At 44.8% G+C, this 11,225-nt stretch overlaps 1 non-coding gene across 1 annotated transcript; it reads left to right on the top strand.

Moving 5' to 3' along the window:
• Positions 1-5,822: 5,822 nt before the first annotated feature.
• trnag-ccc (transfer RNA glycine (anticodon CCC)) lies at positions 5,823-5,893 on the top strand. Its single transcript has one exon. It is a non-coding gene; the product is annotated as a tRNA-Gly (tRNA).
• The last annotated feature ends 5,332 nt before the right edge of the window (positions 5,894-11,225 follow it).

Genomic DNA, 11,225 nt, shown 5'->3' with positions numbered 1-11,225 from the left:
TGACATATTGCGATGGTGTAAAACGGGTGAGAGAAAATCGACAGTCCCTTTTCCATCTCTCCAATTTATATTTCATTGAAGTCAGTGGAAATAAAAATGGGGAGAGATGTGAAATCGGCTGCGGATTCGCTAACACCTGTTTTACTCTCGCACCAAGTCTTATTCTACGCCAATGAGTCAAGAGCAGACCAGACATGGGCTGTGGAAAGCTATGTGATCCCGAGGGTATAAACTGGTCTACAACAGACCAGACATGGGCTGTGGAAAGCTATGTGATCCCGAGGGTATAAACTGGTCTACAACAGACCAGACATGGGCTGTGGAAAGCTATGTGATCCCGAGGGTATAAACTGGTCTACAACAGACCAGACATGAGCTGTGGAAAGCTGTGTGATCACTAGAGTATAAATTGGTCCCACTTTGCCTGGATTTAGGCAAAGTGGGACCTGAAACTCAGAAACTCTCTCTGGACTGTCCGTGACTGAAGAGATGGACGTTATTTCATTTGAAAACTGAGGCATGGAACTTTCTCGTGGAGAATCATAGAATCATAGAATCATAGAAGTTTACAACATGGAAACAGGCCCTTCGGCCCAACATGTCCATGTCGCCCAGTTTGAACCACTAAGCTGGTCCCAATTGCCTGCACTTGGCCCATATCCCTCTATACCCATCCTACCCATGTAACTGTCCAAATGCTTTTTAAAAGACCAAATTGTACCCGCCTCTACTATTGCCTCTGGCAGCTCGTTCCAGACACTCACCACACTTTGAGTGAAAAAATTGCCCCTCTGGACCCTTTTGTATCTCTCCCCTCTCATCTGAAATCTATGTCCCCTCGTTATAGACTCCCCTACCTTTGGTGTGACAGAAGATTGCGGTTGGTTAGTGGCAGTTGCCGGGGAGATCTAGAGGAGAGGGAGAAAAGTCATAGTCACAGCTGTGACTGCGCAAGTGCTCTGCTTAGCTGTAATATTTAAAAAGTAGTGTACAGTACAGGGCAGTGTCCTAGGCCCAATCATCTTCAGCTGCTTCATCAATGACCTTCCCTCCATCATAAGGCCATAAATGGGGATGTTCACTAATGATTGCACGGTGTTCAGTTCTATTCGCAACCCCTCAGATAAAGAAGCAGTCCGTGCCCGCATGCAGCAAGACCTGGACAACATCCAGGCTTGGGCTGATAAGTGGCAAGTAACATTCGCGCCAGATAAATGGCAGGCAATGACTGTCTCCAACAAGAGAGAGTCTAACCATGTCCCCTTGACATTCAACGGCATTACCATCGCCGAATCCCCAACCATCAACATCCTTGGGGTCACATTGACCAGAAGCTCAACTGGACCAGCCACATAAATACTGTGGCTTCAAGAGCAGGTCAGCCGCTGGATATTCTGCGGCGAGTGACTCACCTCCTGACTCCCCAAAGCCTTTCCACCATCTACAAGGCACAAGTCAGGAGTGTGATGGAACACTCTCCACTTGCCTGGATGAGTGCAGCTCCAACAACACTCAAGAAGCTCCACACCATCCAGGACAAAGCAGCCCGCTTGATTTGCACCCCATCCACCACCCTAAACATTCACTCCCTCCAGCACCGGCGCACAGTGGCTGCAGGGTGTACCATCCATAGGATGCACTGCAGCAACTCGCCAAGACTTCTACGACAGCACCTCCCAAACCCACGATCTCTACCAGCTAGCAGGACAAGAGCAGCAGGCACATGGGAACATTACCACCTGCACATTCCCCTCCAAGTCACACACCATCCCGACTTGGAAATATATCGCCGTTCCTTCATCGTCGCTGGATCAAAATCCTGGAACTCACTAACGAACAGCACTGTGGGAGAACCTTCACCACACGGACTGCAGCGGTTCAAGAAGGCGGCTCACCACCACCTTCTCAAGGGCAATTAGGTATAAACAATAAATGCTGGCCTCGCCAGCGACGGTCACATCCCACGAACGAATTAAAAAAAAACCTCAAACAAACAAACAGACCTTTTGGATGGGTTCACTAATTGGGAATCGGATTTAACTACTGTGTTTGGGCACACGGCCCCACACTGCTGAACTCCCAGCCCCTTCCATCAGCACTCGCTTTCTTTCACACACCGAATGGATTTCAGCCTGTTGCTGTTCCATCTGAAATTCATCAACGGACTCTCTGCCAAAACATCGAGTGAATCCTAATGCTTGGTATCCTGGCAATTCCCCACGCTCACCATTAGTCTTTGGTCCTTCCAGCATGCTGCATGCAGTGACAAAATCTGTTCTTCCACCGAGGTTTTCTGCTGACTGGATGTTTTCAACATTCTCGATTTGGGTGCATGGGCAGGTCATATTGTCCGGTCAGACTTTCTTGTCCTCAGAGTCCAGGGCTTTGCATTCAAAAAAAGAAAATAAAAGCGCTTTTATTCTGACTCAGCTCAGACGAAAGGTCATCGACCTGAAACATTAACTCTCTTTCTATATCTAACGATTCTGTCTGACCTGCTGACGATTTCCAGCATCTACTGTTATTATTTCAGATTGCCAACATAGCCAGTATTTTCATTTTGAATAAAAGGGCTTTCCAATTTCTGCCCATGTGACGCGGTGGCCCAGAGGTTAAGGCAATGGATTGTTAATCTATTGTGTTCTGCACGCGTCGGTTTGAATCCGATTGTCGTTGATTTTTGTGTTGAAGTCTTGTTTCTCTCATTCACTCCATCCAGAAGGTGTGGCTGTCAGTCCCATGCTTCTCGAAACGGCAGACGGAGGTTTTTGCGTTGTTTGCTGCAATCAGCAACATTTCCTTCCACGAAGGTGTTGAGATTGTGAGATCGCGACGTATCAAACGTACAGCGGTGTCCTGGTAAAAAGAGTCTATCTTATGGTCAACGTAAGATAAACTAATCGACCATAATTGTGATTTATATCCCGGATCATTCCGTGTCTGTGTCTGTTTAAAAGGGATGTGCTGTAAGTCCCGGACCATTGCGTGTGTGTTTCACCCGATTTTCTTGATACCTTTTTCCTTCTGAACTGAAATGACGATCCTCTCTCGAGAAGAAGTTTCACCGCCTGCTTCGGGCAACTGGTAGGAAAACTGATGAGACCAAGTTCATTCTGGTGGGCTTCCATTCCAATCTCCGCACTCTATCCCCCATCCAGTCCCACCCCCGCCTGGACATTATAATCTGCGATATTCATAAGGGAATGGAAAAGCCGAATATCACGGTTATAATTTTCTTGGTTCCTCAACACTGAATAGCATCAATTGTAATGACTCAGAAGGTAATCATAGAATCATAGAAACTTACAGAACAGATGGAGGCCATTCCGCCGTGGTACCTGTGCTGGATCTTTCGAAGACCTGTCCAATTAGACCCACACCCAGATTTTTCCCTGCAAATTAGTCCTCTTCAATTACATGTCCAATTGCCTTTTGAATGATTCCATGGAATCTGCTTCCACCACCCTTTCAGGAAGTGCGTTCCTGATCTTAAAACACCCTCAGTGTGAAAACATTCTCCTCAATTCCCCTCTCGTTCTTTTCCCAATTATTTTAAATCTGTGACCTTTGGTTACCGACCCACTTGCCAGAGGAAACCGTTTCTCCCAACTTTTACTTTCAAAACCCCTCACTATTTTGAATATCTCTATTAGGTCTCCCCTTAACCATCTCTTCTGTAAGGAGAATAATCCCAGCTTCTCCAATCTCTCCATGTAACTGAAGTCCCTCAGCACTGGTGTCATCCAGGTCAAACTGCTTTGAATCCCCTTCAATGCCTTTTCATCCTAATGTTTGGTGCCCAGAACCGTACATATAGTCCAGCTGAGGCCTAACCACTGATGTGTAAGGATTAGTATGAATTCCTTTTTTTGTATTCAATGCCCCTATTTGCAAATCAAAGTATCCATTATGCTTTCTAAACCGCTTTATCAACTTGCCGTGTTTTGTGAATATGCACCTCCAGGTTCCTCTGCTCTTGCACCCCCGCCCCGCCATAAATTGTTCCATTTAGATTATACTGCCTCTCCATGTTCTTCTTCCAAAAGTGCATCACTTCACACTGATCTGCATTAAATCTGTCACGTGACTGCTCATTTCACCATTCTGTCTCTGTCCTCCTGAAATCTGCTACTATCTTCCTCACTATTTACAACTTTTTCAACTTTTGTAATATCCGCAAACTTCGAAACTGTACTCCCTATTCCCACATCCGTGCCATTTATATATAACAAGAAAAGCAATAGTCCTAGTACCCACCCCTGGGGGATCCCACTGCATGTTTCCCTCCAGTCAGAATAACATCCGTTCACCACTATTCTCTGACTCCTGTCCCTTCGACAATTACGTGCCCGCATTACCACTGGTCCTTTAACCCCACGTGCTTCTAGTTTTCGAATAAATCTGTTAGGTTTTAATTTCTAAAATGTGACCTGAGAATAGCTGTAACCCCGTTATCTTTTTCTTAAGCAATGAGAATACAGATATTAAGACCGAGTGATAGATCAGGTTCATTCCCATTACCCGGAGGTGACGGGACCTGAGGAGGGAAATCCCATCTGGGTTTATATTTTCCGAAAACGGAGACGGAAAATCGCAAAGATCATCCCGTCGAAATACAACATTTGACTGAAGATCCGTCAGCCACATCCCATCCAGACCTGGCCGTTCAAGGAAGACTGATAAGTCCATCAGGAGAAAACACGGTGAGAGAGAAGAAATGCAGACAGAGATAGAGAGAAGCACGCAAAGAAAATAACAGTATAAATCTCCACATTCGGTGATTAAGCTAAAGCTTAAATTAAATCCCATATCGTGAAATCTTATAGGTATACATTTGGCTAGATTTTCTCTTTATCTCTGAGAGAAGCACTGCCTGGTAATTACAGCTCTTATTTATTTCGTACTATGAGCGTGAGTATGTTTCGAACGCCCAGTGAATTTCGAAGTCCACGCCTTGCCTCGTTCGCTCGGTAACCCACAGGTACCGCGCGGCTGTAAAAGCAGGCTGCACAGGAGCTTTGCAGACTGCATATTCAAGACATATATCACACGCGACACGTGCAACCTGCAGCTGTGTGTGCATTTGCGGTTCAGTGGTGGAGCCCTCGCCTGCCGGTGGGAAACCAGGGGTTTGGTTCCAGGCCAATGCAGCATCCTTTACCTTTTCATTCTGCACACATGAGATCGCCTGAATGTGAAAAATTCACGTGCCGGCTTCAATCTGTAAAACTTCTTGAAAGATTATCTTCATTTCGTCTACGTGTCTTTCGTGGACAAACCTGTCTTCTGTCCTCTGGTGCTCAAGCATGCTCCGTTGGAGATAAGTCAAGCCTGCCTTCTGCACCGCTGAAAAGATGTGAGAAACTAATTGGTGATTTTTGATTGAAAATGGGGACACAACGGGGTTAATCCGGTTTGAACCAGTGAAACTCCCTGAGCAAAAATCAGACCCAAAGGCAACGGAGACGTTCAGCGAGGGTAAAATTCCACTCCCATATACCCGATCCGCCATCCTTTCAGAACGCTCTGTCCATCCAATCTCGCTTCTTGTACCATGTCCGATGCAGAGCAATATCAGGTTCTGCACCAATTATTTCACATCAACAATATTAGTTTCTCTTTATCAAATTTGTTTTGAATGTACGACTTGTAATATCAAGTAACACTTTACAGAATGAACTGCTCTGAAACGACATTGTCGTCTGTCTCGGTGTCGTCACAATAGACACTCGACCACAAGTGAACTTTACTCAAATTGCTACTTTCATTCACGATGAGAGCGAAGAGACCTAAGTGGACATTTGCAGATAGCAGATGTGCCAGCATTGGTGGTTCAGTGGTAGAATTCTCGCCTCCCACGCGAGGGACTCGGGTTCGATTCCCGGCCAATGCAGGATCGTTTTGCATTCTGCACCAATGAGAAACTTGGGAACTGCAGTCGGCCATTTCGCCCCTCGAGACTGTTCCGCAATTGAATGAGATGATGGCTGATCTGTGACCGACCTCCATAAAACCGCCTGAGCATCAGAAACCTTAATTCCTTTGGTTCACAAAAACCTATCAATCTCAGGTTTAAAATTAACAATTAAGCTTGCATCAACTGCTGTTTGCGAAAGAGAGCTCCAAACTTCTACCTCCCTTTGCTTGTGGAAGTGTTTCCCAACTTCACTCCTGAAATTGCTGAATCTAATGTTTATGCGATGTCTCCTCGTCCGAGGCACCCAACGAGCAGAAATAGTTTCTCTCTATCTACCCCAACAATTCCCCTTAATATCTTGAAAACTTCGATGAAATCAGCCCTTAACCTACCAAATTCCAGGGTATACAAACCGAGCTTGTGTAATCTCTCGGCGGAATTTAACCCTTGGAGTCCAGGTATCATTGTGGTAAATCGACACTGCACTCCCTCCACAGCCAATTTATCCTTCCGCAGGTGCGGTGCCCAGAACTGAACACAGTACTACAAGTGTGGTCTAACCAGATATTTGAATAGCTGTAGCATAATGTCTATTCTCTAGTATTCTATTCCTCCAAATATAAAGGCCAGCATTACATCAAACTTTTTGATTATTTTCTGCACCTGTCCATGACATTCTAATGACGATGTAGCTGGACCGCTAAGTCCCTTTGGACCTCCACAGCGTCGAGCATTTCATCATTTAGAAAGTATTCCGAAATATCCTATTTAGGTCCAAAGTGGATGATCTCACACTGGACTAAATTGAAATCCATTTGTCACAGTTTTGCCCATTCATTTATTATATTAATGTCTCTCTGTAATATTGTTCTTCCATCTGCACTGCTTACAATGCTGCCCATCTTGGTGTTATCGGCTAATTTGGATATGTGGCTTTCTATCCGGTCATCTAATATCAATGAGGCCGCCTGAAGGTAAATTCACATCGAGCTTCAATCTCCTCATCAGCTTGAGACATTTATTTACTTCACATGTGTTTCGCCTTGGAAAGTTCCGCACTCTCACCTCTTGATCTTAAAAATGCTTTATATATAATTCAATTCGACCAACAGCAACACTGAAAAGGTATCAGAAGCCAATTGGTGACTTTTCACAAAAAGCCTTCAAGTTGTCAGGGTCGTCGTGGATTCGAACCCGGGACCATTCGTATCATTAATCAATAAAATCCCCCAAGGGAGAATCAGACCCCGAGAAATACAAACCACTGGCTGGAGCACAGCCAGCATAAATGTCCGCTGCCTCCCACAGTCGATCAGCCATCTTTCAGACCGTTTCTGTCCATCCCATCTCGTTTTCTATTCTGGTGTACAGCAATATCAACTTGTGCACTTACTATTTTCAGTCACTAATATTAGTCTCCCTTTACCTAATGGTTTTGACTGTACGACCTGTATTATCAAGTAAGACGTTTCAGAATTCGTTGCTCTGAAACTACCTTGCTTGGGAGGATACTGAGAGGTGCAGATGAACACAGGGACCTTGAAGTGCATGCCCACAGATCGTTGAAGGTAGATGGACAGGTAGATAAGGTGGTTAAAAGGCATACCGGATACTTTCCTTAATTAGCCGAGGCATAGACTGCAATAGCAGTGAGATTATGCTAGAACTGTACATAACATTAGTTAGGCCACAACTTGAGTACTGCGTGCAGTTGTGGTCATCACATTACAGGAAAGATGTGATTGCACTGGAGACTCGTGACTCCCCGAAACCTTTCTAACATCTACAAGGCATAAGTCAGGAGTGTGATGGAATGCTCTCCAGTTGCCTGGATGTGTGCAACTCCAACAACACTCAGGAGGCTCGACACAACCCAGGAAAAAGCAGCCCACTTGATTGGCACCTCATCCACCACCTTAAACATTCACTCCCTCCACCACCAGCGCACCGTGGCTGCAGTGTGTCCCATCCACAAGATGCACCTCCCAAACCCGCGACCTCTACCACCTGGAAGGACAAGGGCAGAAGGCACATATGAACACCGCAACCTGCACGCCCCCTCCAAGTCACGCCTCCATCGTTACTTGGAAATATATCGCCGTTCCTTCATCGTCACTGGGTCAAAATCCTGGAACTCCCTACATTGCAGCACCGTGGGAGAACCTTCACCACACGGACTGCAGCGGTTCAAGAAGACGGATCACCTCCATCTTCTCAAGGGCAATTAGGATTGGGCAATAAGTGCTGGCCTTTCCACCGACGCTGACATCCCATGAATGATTAAAAAAATGTTAGGATTTCCTTCAGTCTGAAACAGAATGTTGCTGGTTGATTAATGGCGATTAGAACGAGTATTCGTCTTTTTTACAGAGTTTAATGAGTTTTGCGAAATTAATACAATAAACTATTTTGTAAAACTTAATTCCCTGAACGGGAATCTGACCCGGCTCTCGCACTGAGAGCATTTGTAGACGGCAGCTATCATCTGAGTTATGCCAATATGCATTTACACAGTGAACTTTTCGTCGTGCAGTAATTATCACGCACGCCGAACACACTCAATAACTCCGGTTCGAAACCGAGCGGAAACATTTTGAAAACGTTATCCACCAACAATTAGTGAATATAAATGAAGCAAGAATTCACTCTGTAGTTAAATATGAAAAAAAACACAACACCTCATGGAACCTCTGTACAGTTCTACACAAACTCAAGCAAACAGAGTTACCGACAGTGTCTCTCCCTCACTCCCGTTTCCTGCCCTAACGGTGCAGAAAGCCCCTCTCAAAGCTGCACATTGCGACAGATTTCAGTTGATTTGTGAGAGATCATTAAAGAATCCTGCAGCTCTGCCTCGGTTAATAACTGCAGTTCTAAACAGCACTGCATCCATCAGTTTTTCGATTTTGATGTTCCCCACCTCCCGGATTGAGTGAAGCCACGACAGCAACAACATTCAGGCCGCCTGTCCGGCCCCGCTCTCTCCAATCACACGTTGCTGGCGGAAAGAAGCGAATGCCGCCGAAGAAAGCGCATTTCTGTCCATCCCTGGGAAACAGGATACCACCGAAGCTTTGACAGCACATCGCAGGCCTCGTCTGTCCCGCAGTTGTTGCTCCGCTGCAAAGACAGAACTTGCCAGCTGTTTCAAAATTTACAGCCTGAACCAGACTTTGAACCTTCAGATCATTATCGGTTTTTAAAGTCCGATGTTCTTCCGATTGAGCGACCCGGACTCGCGATTAGAAAAGTTTCCATTATGCAGATTCCTGTGGTCGGAATTATCCCTCGTTGACGTCGAACCATGATGAGGATCCCTTTTTGAAAATTCTCAGTGACGTGTTGAGGGGATTCCTTGTTTCTGTTGAACATGATGTAAGAAATGTGGAGAGCGAACTCGTGAGTTTACAATTCTGTTTGTTTGTGCCAAATGTCTTGTCAATCGTTAGCACCAATTAAAATAACACTTTACCCAGTGGCTCAAAAGCGAAACTTGTCCCACACGGGAGTTGGAAATAACCTCTCGACCTTTCAGCGTATTAACATCTGTAAACTGAATAATTTCACCCGTTACACAGTGACACCAGGCAGCAGATTTCCCTTCCAAATCTTCCTCACACGAAACTTCCAATCGACGAATATCCACTCAACGAAAAGAAGATTTGTGTGTTTGGTTCTTTAGATTTAAGGACCTCGTGTCGGCCGCTTTGCTTTATCAGCTGTCGCTAATCGCCCCCTCTTCCCTTATAAACAAGTAAACTCGCACCTGCTATTGCAAGACGGTCGGCCAGAGGAACTCAAGTACCCACAAGTGCCGACATAGGAACACTGAGAAGTAGATACCTTATGGAACATGCCAGTTGCACCTTGAACTCCGGTCAAAATGCTCGGATTGGAAGGTTTGTCTATCCAAGGTGCGACTCGAATTCATAACCTGGGTATTTCTAGAACCCTCTAATTACCGCAGGCTGACCGATTGCACCACAACCTTATACACCCAGAAACGCTACTCACTGTGCTATCTAATTTGATGCTAGCGACAAACGTGGCGATACGGCTTCCTATACCTTCACCTACGTTATTTATACATATAGTCAAAAGCTAATGCCCCAGCACTGATCACATCCTGCCAATTTGAGTACACACCTTATTATTCCGGCTCTCTGTCTCCCACCTTCTAACCAACTCCGAACCCATTTCATTAGGTTGCCTTAAATTCTACGCACTCTCATTGTTGTTCACAGCTTCTTATGTGCTACCTTATCGAATGCATCTGGAAGTGAATATTATATAACACCCAAGGAAACTCCATTATCTACCACGTTAGATACACCTTCAAAAAGTTCAACTAGTTTTGTTAGACTTGACTTACCCTTTACAAATCCATGCTGGCTCTCGCTGATGACTTCATATTTATCCAAGTGTTCAGTCATTATTTCCCTAATAACAGATACTGGTAACTCCCCCACAACAGACTTCAGACTAATGGGTCTTTAATTTCTAACTTTATCTCTCCTACCCATCCTAAATAATGGAGTGAGATTGACAATGTTTCAATCAAAGGAACAATTCCTGAATCAAGAGGCTTTTGAACGATCATGACTAAAACATGTACCATTTCCTCGCCGATTCCTCTTAGTCCCCTGGGATGGTAACCATCAGGTCCTGGAGATTTGTCTATCTTTCGTCTCATTATTATCTCCATTACCATTATTTTACTTATACGAATCCCCTTGATTTATTTTCAGTTTTCCTCGTGTCTCTGGTATGTTAGCCTCATCCATTTCTGTGAAGACCGATGAAAAGTAAATATTTAGCAACTCTGGCATTTCCTGATTTTCAATTACAATATCACCTCCATCTGTCTTTAAGGGGCCCACATTACTCTTAGTCACCCTTCTTTCTCTTAATATACGTGTAAAAACCTTGATTGTTGTCAATATTTTCCCTCACAAGTTTATCTCCTTTTCCCTTTTTGGACCTCTTCCGATTTTTTTAGTTTCGGCACCATAATAAACAACACTTCGCTGTAAAGTTTGGGTCAATAGTTGTCCAATGTCAGAGCGAGAATTGTCTGAACCCCTAATTTATTTAATGTAACAAACACAAGCACACATAATCATCCGTGTATCAACGCACTGAGGGATACACAAAATTGAACACAGAGAGAAATGCAGGCGAAATTGGGATGCACAGGTAAACGGACAAGCGAAATAGACAAAGATAAAACGGTCTGAACCCCAAACAGACAGTAACGTGTCGCTGATAGATATTAGTGAGAGGAGGTGGGCGATCAATGGTATCAAGT

Source organism: Heptranchias perlo, chromosome 20, assembly GCF_035084215.1.
Source record: "Heptranchias perlo isolate sHepPer1 chromosome 20, sHepPer1.hap1, whole genome shotgun sequence".
In the NCBI taxonomy this organism is placed as follows: Eukaryota; Metazoa; Chordata; class Chondrichthyes; order Hexanchiformes; family Hexanchidae; genus Heptranchias; species Heptranchias perlo.
Note: the sequence above shows the minus strand (reverse complement) of the source record. Positions and strands in the feature narration are given on the sequence as shown.